Source organism: Benincasa hispida, chromosome 2 (assembly GCF_009727055.1).
Source record: "Benincasa hispida cultivar B227 chromosome 2, ASM972705v1, whole genome shotgun sequence".
Taxonomy (NCBI): Eukaryota; Viridiplantae; Streptophyta; class Magnoliopsida; order Cucurbitales; family Cucurbitaceae; genus Benincasa; species Benincasa hispida.
The window spans coordinates 13,126,458-13,147,228 of NC_052350.1; positions in this window are offsets into that span (position 1 = coordinate 13,126,458).

The window sequence follows — 20,771 nt, forward strand, 5'->3', positions numbered from 1 at the left end:
ATCCTAACTCTCCCTTGTTCAGCCACATGTCCGGATGAATTGCCAATTTAGTCTTACTCTCCAAGACACAAATTTTCAATGCATAACTCAACCAAATGACCAGATGCTCTCTTGATCGCATGGTCTTGTCCAATGTTTGACTCTTTCTTGGCTCTTACTACCCTCAAGTCCATCGCATGACCTCCCTTGGCCACACTCTCTTTCGCCATGCATGGCTTTCCCTTGGCATATGCCCTTCTTGGCCAATGCATACCTTCATGTGCTCAATGACCATACTTAGGCCGTCGGATGGTTCTCTAACGCATACAACACCATTAACGCATGTACACTTCCTCGCCTAGGCCAACCTTGTGACATGCGTCCATGAGGTCTTCCCTAACCTCACAATGACCAAGCCATCGCATGGTTTCAACATATAGGCATTGCTTGCCCCCTCATGCGATCAACTAACTTTTAATTACCTTGGCCAACACCTTGTCCCTTCTCTCTACCACCCATATCATGCATCCACCATGGTCTTGCCAAGCTCAACTATCCTTGCTTGGTGTCTTGGCCGCAATCTTCACACCAACGCTTATATCAACGTATAACCATCTCAACGCCTAGCCTAACGACCTTGGCATCGAATGGTGTGGCATTGCACTGTTTTTATCAATGCTCATCTCATAGCCGCATACTTCACACTCTACCCAACGCCTTGCACTCAGCCTCGCACAACCCTTCACGTGCATCCGTGCATTTACGCTACCTGTGGCTTGCTCTTGCATGTCTGTCAGCGCCTACCTAACTTATCGCATGAGCAACCCACTCACACCAATGCCTTGGCCAACATCTCCTCATTCACGCATGGTGTTTACTCGATGCTCGATCCTTGCCTTGCCAAGCGCCATGCCCCAATGTTTGGTGTCCTAGCTTGGCCGCGTGACTCTTACCAACGCATGGTGCCTTCATGCATTTAACATTTTTGTCACCTAAATCTTGACTTAACCAAAACTCAAGTTTTAGCCTTTAAGGTCTAGTTTCCAACACTTAAGGCATTTTCCTCCTCTTTTATTTCTCTACAAGCTTCCTTATTAATTAAGTTTCAACCTAACTCACTTAGGTAAAATTCAGGGTTTCACATTTACCATCTCCTTAAAAAAAAAAAAAAAATTGTCCTCGAAATTTGACGAACATTTATGCACACAAGACAAACAACAAATTTTTATTTATTAACAAAGTTTAATTACAAAGCTTATCTCTACACTACTCTTCCAGATGCTTGCCCTCGCTTCTTCTAGCATCAGGCATCTCCTCATCCTAGGTAAAAGTATACAATTTATGCTATAGTCGGTTGTGCTCCCCGGTCTCATTTTTCTTTGTTTCACCAACACGTCCTCCTCTTGAACCTGAGGGTTTGATTCCTTGATTTACAGTTTGTGACACATTTCCCTCTTCATGACCCCCTACTTGGAGACACTCCCTCTTAAAATGTCCTGGTTGTCCACACCTATGGCAAGTATGTACTTACTCAAGACATCTTCCCCAGTGATATTTATTACAAGTTGAACATCTGGGTTTTTGGTTAGCACTTGCCATAAATTCTCTTAATTGATCCGGATAGAGTTGTCCAAATTTTTTCCTTAATTGGCTTGCTTCTCTAGAGCTTGATCCTGCTTTTGGTGTTCCATTCCATTTAAACAAACTTTTATTTACTACTCCAGGAATGAAGTTCTTGCTTTCTTCTTTATTCCACTTATTCACCGACGACGGACTACTTTCTAGCCCTTGTTCCTCCACCGACATACTTCAACTCTCATCACTACTTCGACTATCTTTGAAAACTCTACCCATGTCACATTTGTCGTCATGGGCATCTTGATTTCCTTCTTCAATCCGATCTTAAACCTCTTACAACGTTCTCTCTCGTCCTCAATAATATTTAAAGCATACCTCGAAAGCTCAGTGTACTTTAATTCATATTCCACTACAGTCATACTTCCCTGTACGAGTTGTAGAAATTCATCTCGCTTTGTATAACGAAACGATTGAGGGTAAAACTTTTTAAAGAAAGCCTCACGAAATTCTTCCCAGGTGGGTTCACTTTTTCCTCTCCTCTTACCTTTTACTACCTTCTACTAATCTTCCACCCACTTTTACAGTAAGAAGGTTGCAAGATTTACCTTTCTATCCTTGGGGCACTGCATTACTTTAAAACACTTATCTACTTAGTTAATCCACACTTCAACATCAACAGGGTCCTTTGTTCCTTAAAAAATAGTAGCTCTCAATGACCTTAAACGTTCTATCCCATACTTATTCTCGGGATCGAGTTATATTGTACCCAAGCTCTGATGTAGTCGTTGAGCGAACCTATTTAATAATTGTTCTTCATCCCTAGTTCCTTCTTAGGGATGGCCAAATTCACTTTCACTCTTTTCTTCTGACCTACCAGGGTTGGGTTGGTTTCAGTGTTCCCTACTTCTCAGCATAGTTGTCTACAAATAACCAAAAATCAGTTAAGTAAAAGCCTAACGGTCTAAAGGCTTACCACACATTAGTTAGATAAGATTTCTATTATTTAATCACAGGTTCAATCATTTATATATCTAAGTCTATTTACACTAATTACACTATTTACACTATTTCTTGATTCCTTAACTCCTTTCCTAATTTCTTAAAACCTATTCTTGCCTTTTTCTATTTTCCCCCTGAAAGTACACACAATTTTTCCTAATATGGCCATGTTTACCACAATCAAAACAAATACCGGTCCCCATCAAGCATAGATCTTTATGGTTTTTCCCACACTTCGGACTTCCAGGTTCTTTATTGGATTCCGATAAATTTAAATGATTTGATGTCTCAAATCAATATCTAGGTAAGGACTATTTATCTTGATGTTTCCTCTATTTCTTTGTTAGCATTAGTCGTTCTGGATTCATGCCACCACCAGGGTCTGCTACTAAGATATATTTCTTACATTGAAAGTCATTTAAGTTATTTACTAAACTTCAGCTAACTCTTTCTATTCCCTCAAAGGTTTCCTGTAACATTTTTTCCAAGCCTGCTATGAGCTAGCCAAAACCTATACTAAGTTTAATTCTCAGAGTTTTTCCAGAATCTTATGCTCTGATACCAACTTGTTACACCCCCTCTCGAGCCTTGTCTCCCAGACCTGGAAAGAGACGTGAAGATAGTTGATACCATCCTTGTGATACCAACTGCCCAACTTCATAACGATCCACAACTAGCTAATAATTGAGAACTTAATTAATTTTTATGAACAGTTAGAAGGTTTGTACTACTATACAATATTAGCTATAACAATCCTAATGACTTTCAAAGATAACCCAATCCGAGTCTTGCACTATGAGATTAGTAGTTCCAAACCTTGGGTGACTTTTCCCAAAACGTTCCGTTTTCTTCTACCTGGGGGGGGGGGGGGGGGGGAATAAAACATTGAAAAACATGAGCTAGAAAGCCTAGTGAGTGGTATTCTTTAACAAATGAAAACTAGTTTGATTTAAGGAACCACGAAGATATTCATCACAACAACAATGCAACCTTTCCAATCTGGTAACTAGATAACCCTGACATGATCATGTATCTCCTTGGGTATTCCCGTGAATTCCTGATATGAATGATATGGAATCAATTCCAGTACCCTTATAGTCCCCCGAATGTGCACATGTCGATATTATCCCGTTAGGCGTGTTGTAGGCACGCTAACAATTCCCCAAGGTACAATCCCAATTTTCAATTCAAATCACAACAACAATATATCATGAATTTAAGTCAAGTAATAAAATCCAAGAAAACACATCTCCCGATCATGCCAATTTTCCAAACTTTACATATATATAACGACATATATATATATATATATAGAATTCAACATAACAAAATAATAAAACCCACTCACAGTCCTCCTGTTTAATCCTTCAAGACTTTGCCTAGTACAGCTTCTAGCCTGGGTTTCCTTGAGTTTATCTTCTTTGCAAGAAATCCCAAATTAGTCCAAAAATTCCTCCAATAATTCAATTTTTAATCCAAAAATAACTTAAAAATAGAATAACCAGTTTATCCTCTTTAGAAATACCAAAATAGGCTTAACTTTCCCAAAAACAGCCTTTGGAGGTTATTTTGGTAGGTTACGGGCGCTGGGACTGCAGGATGGGCGTGGACACATGCAGCTGGGCATCAGACATCGCACAGGGTGGGCAGGGATGCAGCGGTGGGCTGGACGCAAGGCTGGCGGTGGGACGTGCATAAGCGTGTGCTGGGGTGTCTGTGTGCCTTGCATTAGGCGTCCGCATGTGCCTGGCATGGAGCGTCTGTGCACTGGCGATGACACATGGGCAGAGCTGAGCGATGGGCTATTGGGTGCACACACATAGGCACGGGTGTCAGGCGATGGGCGCTACGCTGTGTTGTGCGTCCGACTGAGCCTCCTGCCTTCCAATGTCGATTTCTTTTTTCTCCCAACTCCAACTCAAACGGCAGCCTAGAATCCCTCACTTAACTCCGTTCTGAACACTTTCACACTAAAATCATTCAAAAGGCATGAATGAATTGTGAGAACTAAACCCCAATCTACCCTATTTATAGGCATCCGGAACTCCCTTCTGCTTGACACCTCTAGCTCCATTACATGTCTATGTGCCACTTCCTTAAGTAGCCAATGCCTTCCCTTGCCACCTTTGCCCTGAAGTGGCTTCATCTCTTTTAGACAACGCATAGTCCCTATTTTGCATGCCCTCTTATGCCTCCACCTAGACTTGGCTCAATCCTAACTCTCCCTTGTTCAGCCACATGTCTGGATGAGTTGCCAACTTAGCCTTGCTCTCCAAGATACAAATTGTCAACGCATAACTCAACCAAGTGACCACATGCTCTCTTGATCGCATGGTCTTGTCCAACGCTTGACTCTTCCTTGGCCCTTACTCGCCTCAATTCCATTGCATGACCTCCCTTGGCTGTACTCTCTTTCCCCACGCATGGCTTTCCCTTGACGCATGCCCTTTTTGGCTAACATATACCTTCATGCGCTTAATGACCATACTTATGTCGTCACATGGTACTCCATTGCATACAACACCACCAACACATGTACACTTCCTCACCTAGGCCAACCTTATGATATGCATCCATGAGGTCTTCTCTAACCTCACAATGACCGAGCCATCGTGTGGTTTCAATGCATAGGCATTGCCTTGCCCCCTCATGTTATCAACTAACTTTTAATTACCTTGGTCAACACCTTGTCTTTTCTCTCTGCCACCCACACCATGCGTCCATCATGGTCTTGCCAAGCTCAACACCCCTTGCTTGTTTTCTTGGCCACAAGCTTCACAACAATGCTTACATCAATGGATAGCCATCTCAATGCCTAGCCTAACAGCCTTGGCATCACATGGTTTGGCATCGCACAATTTTTATCAACGCTCATCTCACAGCTGCACGCCTTACACTTCACCCAGCACCTTGCGTTTAGCCTCACGTAACTTTTCGTGTGGATCGATGTGTTTGCGCTACGCCTAGCTTGCTCTTGCACGTCCGTCAGCGCCTACCTAACTCATCATATAAGCAGCCCACTCACGCCAATACCTTGGCCATCATCTCCTCATTCATGTATGGTGTTTACTCGTTGCTTGATCCTTGCCTTACCGAGTGCCATGCCCCAATGCTTGGTGTCCTAGCTTGACCGCGTGACTCTTACCAATGCATGGTGCCTTCATGCATTCAACACTTAGTCAAATTTTTGTCACCTAAATCTTCACTTAACCAAAACTCAAGTTTTAGCTTTTAAGGTCCAATTTCCAACACTAAAGGCATTTTCCTTCTCTTTTATTTCTCTATAAGCTTTCTTATTAATTAAGTTCCAACCTAACTCACTTAGGTGAAGTTCAGGGTTTCACATATATAGTTTGAATGTACGAATGGATGTATGTTATTGATAATTACATTACTTTATTATATAAGTGTTAAGTATGTTAAGTAATGAAATGGAATTGCATGAAGCATGTCACTACTTTAGATTATTTTATAATTGTTATAATTTACCTATATATGCGTGCACATGCAATAACTGATTTTAAGTTATTTCATTTCTTTTATAAAAGTTATAATTAAATGAAATTAGAATTAAAATCAATTACTCAGAATTTCATGCAAACTTTAAGTTAAAATCATTTTTTAAAAATAGTTTTAAAACATGATTCACATAGACCTAAGATCACATTTCTAATGAGATTAGAAATTAGTTTAATCTTTTAATCAGTTTAATAGGATTAAATTGGTTTTAATTAAAAGAATAAATATAGCAAATGTATCCATAAGGGACCTTTTTTCAAAGGTTAGTTCTGTCGAGGTTGGGGTATTTAAGCTGACGGAAACGTAACATCCTTACCTGGGAACTAACTTGGAAAGGTGAATTAGATAGATTTACTATAAGCATGCAATTATTGATTAAGTTTCTTAAAGTGTTTAATGAATATTAATCAAAGTTGTTTAACTATCCAAAATAAGTATTACTTTTAGGAAAATTTAAACAATCACTTAGTAAAATAATTAGCCGTATTTTTCTAAGTTAAATTAACCCTAGGTAAAACACTCGGTGGGAAGAAAATGGGTATATGATACTTCATTTTTCCTTTTCACGTATCTCCTTAAAAGTTCACACCGTGAGATCAATACTCGACCTCGAGGCACCTTTGCACGTGTTCCCCTATAGGTGGTGTTTGTATAAGTCAATACCAAGGTGAATGGAGAGAGTGTTTATAGTAAGTGAGAGTAGGACACGTGTCAATACATCCTTCAATCTTTCTCAACAGTTTGTAGTAAATTTTTATGCTTAGCCTCGAGGCACCTTTGCTTGCCCCCCTACGAATGGCATTTTCATGACCTATTACTCAAATTCCAGAAATGGATAGGATTGCTTTAGTTTTTTCCCTACGGTTGGCTCAAAGGGTGGAACTCTAGAATCTACAATGAGGGGATACACTTAGAAGAAAATGTTAAGCAAGTTAACACTTTTTTGACTGAACAACGGTGACTAATATTTATAGTAACAAGGAGTTGTTATGTATAATGCTTGAGATGGTTTCATTTCAGTGAAGGGGTACTCGATTACCCTACGGTGAATTTTGAAGGAACTTTTATTCAAGAGAACCAGTGAGCAGAGGCAAGATCTTTCCAAGTCCATTGTGAAAGAATAAATGCATCACAGACATACAAGAACAATTATGCATTATAGAGAAAATTACAGCATGCTTTCTTACTAAAACAAAAGGAATTGAGAGACATGCCTTTGAAGAACTCTTCTTCTGGGAATCTCTTGCTCTCGTGAGCAATCTTCTAGCCACCTCTCATTCTTGTCATAATCACGAACAGTCTGATTCTCGAACTGCAACCCTCAACACTACCACTCAGTAACCTTGGTATTCTCGAAGTGAGAATCCAGGCGGTGTGGGCTCTATGTGATTTTGGTAGAGGGAATGAGGAAGTATACGATCGAGCTACACAATCAAGTAAGTGGGAGAAAGGTTTTGTTTATCGTATAGACAGTGGGTACTCGATCGTCTAGCAATCTCTCGTTCGATCGTTTATTTCTTGCGAGGGCTATCGCATAGTCTCTCGTGAGCGATCGATTAGTAATGCCAATAATGAATCGATATTAATGAAAACTCTTTTCATTTTATTCTTTAGTTATTAAAAACTGAAAATAACCTCCCACTTCATGCACAGTTAAAGGAGAAACCAATCACAATTATCTCATAATTGTTTTTATTATAAATAAATATAATAACTAACATATCATATTATATTTATAACCTATAGTTTTAATATCACATCATATGTAATATTCAAACCATAGTTCTTTTCTCCATTATTTAATATAAATCATATTTATATGAATTCCTCCAATTAATGTATCTAATACATCAAATCAATTATATCACATATAATTGAACCAATTTAATTATATCATATGTAATCAAACTCCCTCTTGTTAATTTGAAAATTTCAAACTAACCCAAAAACCTTGAATCCATTGAGCTACCAAGGGGACATTATGGACCTGCAGCTTGAAGCTCCAACGATATGTGAATAACTGACTAAACTATTTAATCACCATATCCACCATCCGTTAACTGTCGGGCATCCATTAAAGATCGACAACTGCACTCTTCTCACTACAGATTTATTTCTATGTCTATTAAATATAACCAATCAACAGTACGATAACCCTTCACAGATCGCTCGTAAGTATAGTTAGGCCAATTTACCGTTTTGCCCTTGTAATTACATCTAACTTCTTAAGTACCTCTGATTCCTCTAGTGAACAATACATCATAGACCTACTATGAGTGAACACTTTTCGGGCCATGAGAAAGTGTGTGGCGCCACATCGTTCAAGTTCTGGAATCAACCCTTAAGGGAGCAATCTATCTATTTAACCCTACTTCAGGGAAGGAGTGGATTTTATCTTGTGTAGCTGAGTTTCTAGCTCCCCAATCAGACGAGTCCCCAAAGTGGTAGGTTTGAGTCGGTAATCTGGCCACTTGCACCCATGCAAATCAAAGAACTACCTTTATAAGTAGGAGTTCCCAACTCATTCAGGATTAAGGTCATGTTACCTATGGTCATCCTAGTGAAATAAAAGTTTCTGTCATGAACAACGATATATAACAAAACTCAACATTTTATGGTTCAGTCTTATACAAACTACTTTGTATAGGATACCCCCGCTCGCATGTCTCCACATGAATGGTCAGAATTAGACTATCTGTAGCACTTTACAACACTTATAACATTTACAAAGCGGGCCGTATCCGTAGAGTCACCAGGATAGGATACGATTTTCCTCCTTTATCCATATACTACAGACCATTTAGGTTATCACTTAAGGCAAGATCCACTTGTATGTCTCCACATACATGTTTAAGTTACAATGATAACTAGGGATCTTAGTTTATTGGTTTCTCGTTAATGCAACTAAAATATCCCATATTTCATAGACAATAGTGAAGAAAATATCTCATATTATTACATCACGAGTGTTTGTTTATACAGATGTTTACAAACTATAGAACCCTACAAGATTTAGGGCATCAACCCCAACAATCTCCCACTTGTCCTAAAGTGAGTGGGCGTACAAGATAAATACAAGTACAAAACAATAAACTAGGGCACTAAAGCCCAGTATAAAATCTCCCATTTGCCCTAGTCCCGTCGCGGATGGTCCCGTAGACCCATGCTCTATAGGTGACCCTAAAAAACTATAGTCCTGAGAGCCTTCGTAAACGGGTCAGCAACGTTGTGCTTCGAAGCTATCTTCGTGACTATCACGTACCTCGATATTATTCTAAAAAATTCTCTTCACTTTTTCTTAATATTATTATTATTATTATTATTTTATGATCGCAATGCAATGAACGCAATTCTCGAGACCGCTGCCACCCCCAAACTTAGAGGTTGGTAGTGTTCTCACCGCAAAACTAAAAGCAAAATCAACAGGAATGTGGTAACAAACGTTTGAGTAAAGGTTTGCACGCAATAAAACTTAAGACTTTCAAAATTTGAAGAAGCTAATAAAAGTAAGGAGAGCCTTGCGATGATTAATTAGAAGATGTGGTGAATTATACGTACCATCATAGAAACATCGCAAAGGAGCGCAATCGGGAAAAATAGAATTTCAAAAGGATAATGCATAAAAGATAACAAGAAAAGACCTTAGACGGAATAACGCATGTGATCATGTGTTGGAATCCACGCGATCAAAGCCATGCGTTGAAGGATGAAAGGAATTCTTCCATTGTACTGCGCATCGAGGAGACTTATTGTTGCACCTACAAAGAGCAAACACACCACAACCAAGGAAGCAGCCGTATATCCAAAATAACAATAAACATAAAAATAACCTAAGCTAAGAGAGCAAGGTAAAGATAGAGTAGGAGACGTCCCTGGAAAAATAGGAGTGTTGTCACCGTAAGGAGTCTTCCATGCAGGAGATTTCTCTCAACTGCTTGGGTCAAGATGCCTATCCTGACCATTGGAACTTCCGACAATTGTTGGGCACATGTTGGCCACTATGTGCTTAGAATTACCTTCAGCTCATGCGACTGATTTCCCTTCTACCTTGGGGTCAATACTGGCTTTTGGCGCATCGCCAACACTTCAATATTGGTTGCAACTTGGTCGCACAAGCTACAATATTCCCAAGATAAAAAGGTTTCCTGCAGAGACACAAAACTCAATAAACAATTAGCTGCCAAGTCCCCGGCAATGGTGCCAAAAACTTGGTGACAGAAATTTAGATTACCAAATCGTCGAGGACTTGATAACTAAAGTTCCATGGACTTAATATACGATGCATGTTCTTAGTGTATGCATTGATTATCATGCGTCAATGGTCATGTGTTGGAATGACTATACGTTAACAAATGTATGCGAAGATAATGCATTCCTGTCACAAGTTTTCTTGTGCTCACGCCAAGTATAACGCGAACGCAAGTTTCTCGGGTGATCCGAGGTCGAACTCAAGGACTTGTAGCTAGACGTATGCGGTAATGCTCATGCGGCAGTTGAATAAAAGAATGATGGAGAGGTTGCTAAGCTAACACTACTTCTACTCCTGACTAACAGACAACGCAATGAGAATATGAATGAAAGGTAGAGACATAACAACTATTGACGTGAAGTAAAAGGATGGAAAAATAGATAAAATGTGGAGATGTCTTCACTGCAACACTGAGCTTGACTGCAAGGGCAACCTCAGCCAACAAAAGCTATGCGATCATGCTACACACACTTGAGCCTAATTCTAGGATGTATGCGATGTATACACGATAGTGCTGAGAAGCCTATGGCTGCCTAAACCTCCATAACCCGCCCATGTGCTCTAACCGCATGAGTGTGATGGCCGCATACCACCGTATCCTACTTCTTGGATGTATGCAATATCCTATCCGTAGGATGCATACGCTGTGTTATAGGAAACAAAGCTTATCTCTAAGTTCCTCATTCTTGCTTATGCATTCCAATCTGCTCTCTCGAGTCTTAGATTTGGATTTTAGACTACTCTCTCAAGTATGCCTAAATGATGAATGATGCGCTCATAAGATAAGGTAACTGCATGGACTTGGTTGACGTAAGATTATTCCTATCTCTAGTGAATACTTGCTTACATTGCTTAATGCGACCAACCACTTACCCTCCCGGGCAGTTAGTTATTGCTGACTTTACTCATAGACAAGCATTGCATCTGCCTATAGACAGGCGTTGCTACAACTTCACACTAAGCAAATAAGGTTTTCTCACACACTCATGTAATGCACACCTCTCGGTGTTTTGCTACATGCTTCATATCTCTAATCCACATGACTAAGTATGCGATACTCTAGCAATCTCACTAAGTGATGCAATGAAAGTTAAAGATGCTAAGTAAAGAAGATGGAGATGGAATCAAAGGAAACACAGAAATGCATTGAACACATAATGTATTAATTCCTTAATCACAAAATGTAATACAATACAATATAAGAAAAGAAGAGAAAATGAAAGGAACAGCTGGAAGCAATGTCTTGCTTCAAGCGAATGTGTGTCAAGGCTGCTGATGGTGCCATGGAAGGGCGGTGGAGCTGACTCTCTCGAGATCTAGTTCTGGTTGAAGGCTCCGGCCGTTCCTCGGAATGGAGGAAGAAGATGAAGAACTCTCAAGCTTTCTTTTCACACATTTGTCTGGATCACAAGGATCCGCCCTAAGGCGAACCTCAGGCGAAAACCTTCGATAAGTTGAAATTCTGCTCATCGGCGATAGCATTAATGGACTGCTCTGATTCTGACATTCGCGGTGCGTTAGTCATTTTCTGAATCTCTATTGCTAACGGCGTGGTAGATGAAATGTCAACATCATCTTTTGATTTTTTTGAGAGATTCGTTGATGCGTTCATTCCACCAACCTTGAGTTAATCCCACTAGTATGCATTATCGTGTAGTGACCGCATTCGCTCAATACCACAACTCTACACAATGACTGCAATCACTTGACGATCGCAACTTCTATGCAATGGACGCATGCAGCTGATCACCACAACACCCATGCGTTGATTGTATGTGTTCGCCTTTGCGATGGAGGGTTTCCCCGCATTCGGTCGTCTATGTGGTAATCCAGCTTGCGCGTTTGTGTCCATTTCCTACGTTAGCTACAAAAATAGACAATTGAACTCATAATAACGCAAAATAATGGGTTAGCCGAGATTCTCAATGCTAAACGCCGCAAGCTCCTTTTCTCATGAATTCCTAACATAATTGCCGCATATTCTGCTTAACAACCTTCATAATTCTAAAGAAAAGGCCTAAGATGACATGCATTTCTACATGTCATCAACACCATACAAATGGTCTCCTCAAGATTACCATTCAGAAAGGCAGTCTTGACATCCATTTGCCATATCTCATAGTCATAATATGAGGTAATGGATAGGAGGATGTGGATAGACTGAAGCATGGCAACAGGTGAGAAAGTCTCCTCATAGTCAACTCCCTCCACCTGGATATAACCCTTTGCCACAAGTCTAACCTTAAAGGTTTGCACCTTCCCATCAGCACCCCGTTTCCTCTTGTAGATCCATTTATAACCTATAGGTTTAACCCCATCAGGTTGATCTACAAGATCCCATACTGAGTTGAAGTACATAGACTTCATTTAAAGATCCATGGCTTTGACCCATTCATCTCGGTCAACATCCTCCATCGCCTTCTCATAAGACAATGGATCATCAACCTCGCCATCGACTACTATAGCCAGGATTTCAGTGAAACCCATATAGCGAATAGATGGGTTTGCAACCCTCCCACTACGTCGAAGTTCCCTCAACTTCTGAGGTGGATTTGACCTACTAGATGAACTGCCATCAATAACTCTTATTGATGTAGCAGACCTTTCAACAACTCTTGTTGAAGTTTTAGTAGTTTCGTTGGAAAATTCAAGCAACACGAATTTACTTCATGGACTGTGCTTCTTCATATGATCCTCCTCAAGGAAGGTAGCGTTTGTCAACACAAACACCTTGTTTTCCTTAGGATCATAAAAACAGCCCCCTCGTGTACCTTTGGGGTAGCCTACAAATAGGCACAGCCTCGAACGTGGTTCCAATTTCTTAGGATTAGCCTTAAGCAGCAACCCTAGATGCGGAAGTGACACAAACTAGCTTTACGCCCGTTCTACAACTCCAAAGGTGTTTTGGAATCACTTTTGAAAGGAACACAGTTGAGAATATAAGCTGCAGTCTCCACTGCAAAACCCCAAAACAAGTTCGGTAAGGAAGCGTAATTCATCATTGACCAAACCATGTCCAACGAGATTCTCTTTCTCCTCTCCGATACACCATTTTGCTAAGGTGTACCAAGCGCTGCGATTCCATGTTCTATCATATAGTTCTGGAACTCATAGTCCAAAAACTCTCCACCCCGATTTGATCAAAGAGTTTTAATCCGTTTATCCAATGCGTTTTCAACTTCAGCCTTGAAATCTTTGAACTTTTCAAAGGATTCTGACTTTCGTTGCTAATCAAATAAACATACCCATGCCGGGACTAATCATCAGTAAAGGTGATGAAATACTCGTAGCCTCCCCTGGCTCACACATTCATCGGACCACAAAGGTCTGAATGCACTAACTCTAGATGCTCTTTGGCTCGATAACCTTTTTCAGTAAAACGTCTTTTAGTCATCTTGCCTTCAAGGCATGACTCGCACACAAGTAAAGAATTTGCCTCTAACTCGCTTAGAAGTCCATTCTTCACCAACCTCTCAATCCTATTGAGATTGATGTGCCTTAATTGAAGGTGTCAAAGCTGGGAATTTTCTTTAGGAGAAACCTTAACTCATTTATTTTAAGTTATGACAGTTTTAAACATCTCTATGTTATGGAGGGAATTTGTTGCTAACAGCCTTAGCACATACAAATTATTTTCCAGTTCTGCTGAACAAATCTCAACACCATATTTCAAAATAAACACTTTATTCACAAAAAAGTTAAGAGTATATTTACATTCAATCAGACACTTTACAGAAATTAAGTTTCGCTTTAACTCAGGAACGACATATACATCATTTAAAAATGATAAATTTATTTTGTAAAGTCAATTGGAGCCCTCCCACTGCCACAGTTGAGACGACGTGCCCGGTGCCTACTCACATCATCATCTCACCAACCTCAAGTTGCCGCCAGAATCTAATCCCCTGAAAAGAAGAACAAACATGATTAGTGGCCTTGGAGTCTATAATCCAGGCAGAATCATCATTCTCCACTAAACAAATTTCCAAAAATAGTAAATCATATTTACCTTGTTGGCCTTAGCCTTCTTCTTCTCCTTCAATCAGCGAGGACATTTCCGCTTCTAGTACCCATCCTGGTTGCAATGGAAACATTTTCCTTTTTCAACCGGCGTTGGTCACCTACCCTGCTGTGCAGCAGTTTGTGGGTTAGTAGGTGCCTTCCCTTTCCTTTTGCCACTCTTCTTCTTCTTCCACTTGGTAGTGTTAGAAGTAGAAGATGTAGACTTAATTCCTGAAGTCGAACCTCAATGGAACTTCTTTAATGATGAAGAAACATTTGCCTCACCAACCTTCTTCTTCTTGCTTTTCAGCAAGGATTGGAATGTCTGCAACTCATTGAGGAGAGTTGTAAGGGAATATTCAACTTTGTTCAGCACAACATTGCTGACAAAGTGCAGGAAGCTTTTTGGCAACGAGTGCAGAATTATGCTAACCTGGCTGCCCTCATCGATGCGGGATCCATTCATCTTCGCCACATTGAAGTAGACCATCATGTTTAGAATGTGTTCTCGAATAGATGTACCCTCCTTCATTTTGGAGTTGAAGATGCATTTTAGAGCTTCGTGCTTGAGCTATCCAGACACTTGTCCGAACATTCCCCGTAGGGACTCCATAATCTCACATGCAAAGACCATAACTCATGCTTCTTAGCTAAAACGCTGTTCAAAATGGCTAAGATGTAAGCTTAGGCCTTCTTGTTCGCCCGTGTCCATTTCTCATATGCCTCTCGAACATTTCAAGCGGCGGTCTGAGTTGGAATAGGATGACACTCCTCCGTAAGGACGAACCTAAGGTCATCAATGATCAGAATGGTATTAATTATGTTTTCTCAACTAGAGTAGTTTTCGTCAGTCAATTTATCGACACTTAATAGAGCTAACGTGGCTGCTGCCACTTTAAAGTTGCTGAAAAACATGAACAAACTTAATAAGTTTATGCATTACCTCTTTTAACACTAATTTTAGTTTTAGTAAAATAGTTCTAATGTACCCTAAGTGAAATGACATCTATTTTGCAATGATGTCCCAGCGAGGCAGGACAAAAGTCATTGGTGGGGTGATCAAGTGCCCCTTCATTAGAATGAGACATTCTCAACTATTATACAAAAAAAAACTCTTGTAACTTACTTTAACAGTCACCATTTTCCCAGAACTGTTAACCTTTAACAATTTTGCATAAGTGTAACCCTTCATTTTAGACCCAAGAGTCCCGCCCTAATGTGCCCATCGTAGATAAAAAGCAGATTAGGAAAGAGACTAAAGCGGCCTTATCCTATACAGGAGATCAGATAAAGAGTCGTGCAAAATTGTCATCCTTTAGGTGGACACTCCTAGGGTGCCTCGAGATGATGCACAAAATGTTATCTAACCTATTGAGAGAGACCATGGGATATGTTGTCACACGTTCTGCTCCCACTTACTATGAGCATTCTCTCCATTAACCTTGGTATTGACCTACCCAAACACCATCCTTTAGGAGGACACTCCCAGAGTGCCTCGAGGCTGAGGATAGATCTCACAGTGTGAACATTAGAGAGAAACGTAAAGAGGTTTAAGTGAGGTATCATATACCTCAAGTATCTCCTACTGAATGTTCTACCTAGGATTCAATAACTTAGACAATCTGGCTACTGATTTTATCTAAGTGTGAGTTTAATTTGCTAAAACACAACTCTTGCTTTTGATAATTAAACAAGTTCGAATAAAGTCCCATTAAACACTTTAACGGACCATCATCAAATTTTCATGCATGCAACAAATCTATCTAATTCACCTTTCCAGGTAGGTTCACAGGTAGGGGTGTTTCGTTTCCGTCAGCTTAAGTACCTCAGCTTAGACAGAACCCACCCTAGACAAAAGGTCCCTTATAGATAGATTTGATACATATTTAATCTTTTATTAGTCAATTTAGTCCTATTAAACTGATTAAAAGATTAAACTTAGGTTTATAATCTCATTAGAACCGTGATCTTAGGTCTATCTCCATCAAATTGTAAAACTCTTTTAAAACATGATTCAAGCCTAATTTTGCATGCATGTCTTTTTTATTGATTTTAGTTCTAATTTCCATTATAACACTTACAAAAGGAAACAACCAAAATCATCTACATTGCTAAGCTAGACTAGGTATTTATAACTCTTATAAATTTAACCTATGTATCATGTTTCATGCAATGTCCATTCATTACTATATATAACTCTTATATAAAAAAAAGTAATGAACTAAGCATACATGCTTCCAAATACCCTTATACTATAACACTTATAATATAAAGATGATTCATGAATATGTTTAATACATGCATAAATATAACTCTTATATTATATGATGCACGAGCATGATTTAAACTAATTTAATCATGCAAGCTATTATATCATAACTCTTACAATATAGAGATGATGCATGACAAATGCATAACCTATGGGGGGATTTAAAACTATATGGCATACTATATGACATATAAGTTAAACATACATATCATGTACATTCACCAAAAATTAATGGACCAGGATGATTGGTCTCAAAAGCCAGAAAGGAAAACTATCTATTACATAAACCATCTAGTAAACTGGTTCAAACAGGCGAACCAGGTCTTGAACCACCCGGGCGAAGCCTCGCTTCCTGATCGTGTAGCTTTTCCTTGTGATCGTCTAGTAAAGTTGGTCGAGTAATCACAATCGTGTAGCAATGATCGAGTACCTTTGACTATGCGATGAAGCATGAAGGCCACTCGATCATGCAACGCACCAAGTTTAAATGCAAGCTAAACGATTGTGTAGACAACAACTATGCGATGAAGCATGATCGTCTAGTCGATCGAAGAACAACCGCTAAGTAACATTTACCAAGTGATCGTGTAGCTAGTGACTATGCGATGAAGCATGCTAGCTTACAAGATCGTTTAGTGCGTGCGCATACCATGCAATGAGCATCCCATACTTAACGACCATTTACCCCATCGTTTACACGATCGAGTAGCCAACACAAACCAATTGAGCAAACACTGTACACGTTCGTTTAGCATCAGCCATGCAATCGTTTAGTGAATGCTACACGATCGAGTTAGAACTTTTCTATCTGATCTAGCCAGATCTAAACGATGTTTATCATGAGCTACACGATCTGACCAATTATTGGTCTTGTTCTTCTTCAAAGTAAACTGCATATCCATGCCTTGAAGCTTCATCACGAGCGACTCGAACAGACTCAAACTCTTTAAATTACAGACTCGATAGTAAGTTAATATGCCCAAAAACGTAGGGGCCCTTACAATTAACTTTGAAATGTAAAAGAAAGCAATAACCAGAAGCAATCATCCCAGAAACTCCATTAATCCACATCCACAAATACATTTAATACTTAATCATAATGTAGACATGCTTTAAAACCCACCAAGAATGTAAATGTAATTCAATACAACAATGGATTTAGAAAACCAGAACAACCTGCCTTTGATACCAATTGAAGAAACTCTTATTCAAGAGAATCAGTGAGCGGAAAAAGATCTTTCCAAGCCCATTGTGAAAGAATAAATGCATTCACAAACATACAAGAATAGTTATACATTATAGAGAAAATTACAGCATACTTTCTTACTAAAACAAAAGGAAGTGAGAGACATACCTTTGAAGAACTCTTCTTCTAGAAATCTCTTGCTCTCGTGAATAATCGTCTAGCAATCTCTCACTCTTGTCACAATCACAAACAGTCTGATCCTCGAACTGCAACCCTCGACACTACCACTCAGTAACCTTGGTATTTTTTGAGTAAGAATCTAGGAGGTGTGGGCTTTGTGTAATTTTGGTAGAGGGAAGTAGGAAGTATACGATCGAGCTACACGATCAAGTAAGTGGGAGAAAAGTTTTGTCTATCGTATAGACAGTGGGTACTCGATCGTCTAGCAATCTCTCTCTCGATCGTTTAGTTTCTCATGAGGGCTATCGTATAGTCTCTCGTGACCGATATATTAGTAATGCCAATAATGAAGCGATATTTCATAAAAGGAAAACTCTTTTCATTTTATTCTTCAGTTATTAAAAACTGAAAAATAACCTCCCACTTCACGCACGGTTAAATGAGAAACCAATCACAATTGCTTCCTTGATGGATACTTTGGTTATAACCAGATTTTGATTGACCCAGAAGATCAGGAAAAGACAACATTCACCTGTCCCTTTGGAACATTTATATTTAGACGCATGCCCTTTGGGCTATGTAATGCACCTGGAACATTCCAAAGGTGTATGATGGCAATTTTCTCTGACTTCTTGGAAAAGACCGTTGAAGTCTTCATGGACGATTTCTCAGTCTTTGGAGACTCATTCCAATCATGCTTAGATAATTTGGAGGTTGTCCTCGTCGATGCGAGGAAACAAACCTTGTGCTGAATTGGGAAAAATGTCACTTCATGGTGACTGAAGGAATTATCTTAGGCCACAAAGTATCTAAAGCTGGGTTGGAAGTTGATGAAGCCAAGATAGATGTCATAGCTAAACTTCCACCACCATCAAATGTTAAAGCTCTACGAAGTTTGCTAGGACATGCTGGCTTCTATCGAAGGTTCGTTAGAGGATTCTCTCCAATTGCGCGACCTCTAAGCGCATTGCTAAAAGCGAACCAGCCCTACGATTTCAATGGCGACTGCTGTGACGCATTTGAAACATTGAAATATGCGTTGACTACCACTCCGGTACTAATAGCATCGGATTGGACGCAACATTTTATTCTCATGTGCGATGCGAGTGATGTTGTAGTAGGTACCATGTTGGGGCAGAAGAAAGGAAATTTGATACATCCCATCTCTTATGTGTCCAAAACACTGAATGACTCTCAGGAACACTACACAACCATGGAAAAAGAAATGTTGGCTGTAGTGTTTAGCATCAAGAAGTTAGATCTTATTTAGTTGGTGCGTCAGCCACCATCTATACAGATCACTCGACCATAAAGTTCTTGATGAATAAAAAGGACGTGAAACCAAGATTAAGAAGATGAGTGCTGCTATTACAGGAATTTAACATTGATATTCAGGATAGAAAAGGAACTAAGAATCAGGTGGCTGACCACTTATCCAGGTTAGAAAATTAGGAAATGCAAGTTCAAGAAAGTGAAATCAAAGATTTATTTCCTGATGAAAGCCTGTTTAGAGTTGAAGGCAGGGAACCTTGGTACGCAGACATAGTTAATTACTTAACTACCAAGCAATTCCCTGGGAACTTCAACTCTCAGCAAAAGAAACGGTTAGTACACGATAGTAAATTTTATTTTTGGGATGAACCGTTTCTCTATAAATAAGGCCTTGACTCCATAATGCATCGATGGGTTCTAGGGGAAAAGACACAATGCATCTTAGCTGAGTGTCATGACTCTCCTTACGGAGGGCATTTTTGTGGGAAAAGAATCGTTGCGAAGGTCCTTCAAAACGGATACTTCTGGCCCACCCCTTTCAAAGACGCGAGGGAGTATGTTCGTAATGTGACCCCTGCCAACGCACCGGCAATATATCATCAAGGGACGAAATTCTCTTGAATAATATTCTTGAAGTTGAATTATTTGATGTTTGGGGCATTGATTTTATGGGACCTTTTCCCCCGTCCTGCAGCCAACAATATATCTTGCTTGCAGTAGACTATGTATCAAAGTGGGTAGAAGCAGTAGCTTGTGCCAGAAATGATGCGTCTACTGTTTCTAAGTTTCTTACCAGGAACATCTTTACACGCTTTAGAACGGCAAGAGCCCTGATAAGTGACGAAGGTATGCATTTCATTAATCGCATCATTTCTAAATTACTTGCCAAATATAATGTTAGGCACAAGATCGCTACCGCCTACCACCCACAAACGAATGGTCAAGCTGAGGTATCCAATCGAGAAATAAAATCTATCCTAGAGAAAGAGGTCAACGCATCGCGGAAAGACTGGGCATAGAGGCTGGATGAAGTACTCTGGGCCTACAGGACTGCCTACAAGACCCTCATAGGTATGTCTCCATACTCTTTAGTATTTGGAAAAGCTTGTCACTTACCCCTAGAGTTGGAGCATAAAGCTTTTTGGGTAGTAAAGAAGCTAAATTTAAACTTGGATGTCGCGGGCGATCAACGCAAACTTTAGCTCCATGAACTTGAGGAGTGGCGGTTGAACGTATATAAGAATAACAAGCTCTACAAGGAGAAGACCAAACGTTCGCATGACCAACACATTAGTAACAAAGAGTTTGTTGCTGGTCAAAAAGTTTTATTATTCAATTCACGATTGCGTTTGTTCCCAGGGAAGTTAAAGTCAAGGTGGTCAGGACCATTCATCATTAAAAAAGTCTTTCCTCATGGAGCAGTAGAATTAACGCGAGAGGATGGCACCAATGCGTTCAAAGTAAATGGCCAAAGAGTGAAGCCATACTTTGAAGATGGCATAGAATGTCAAAAGTCATCTCTCGTACTACGCGAAGCC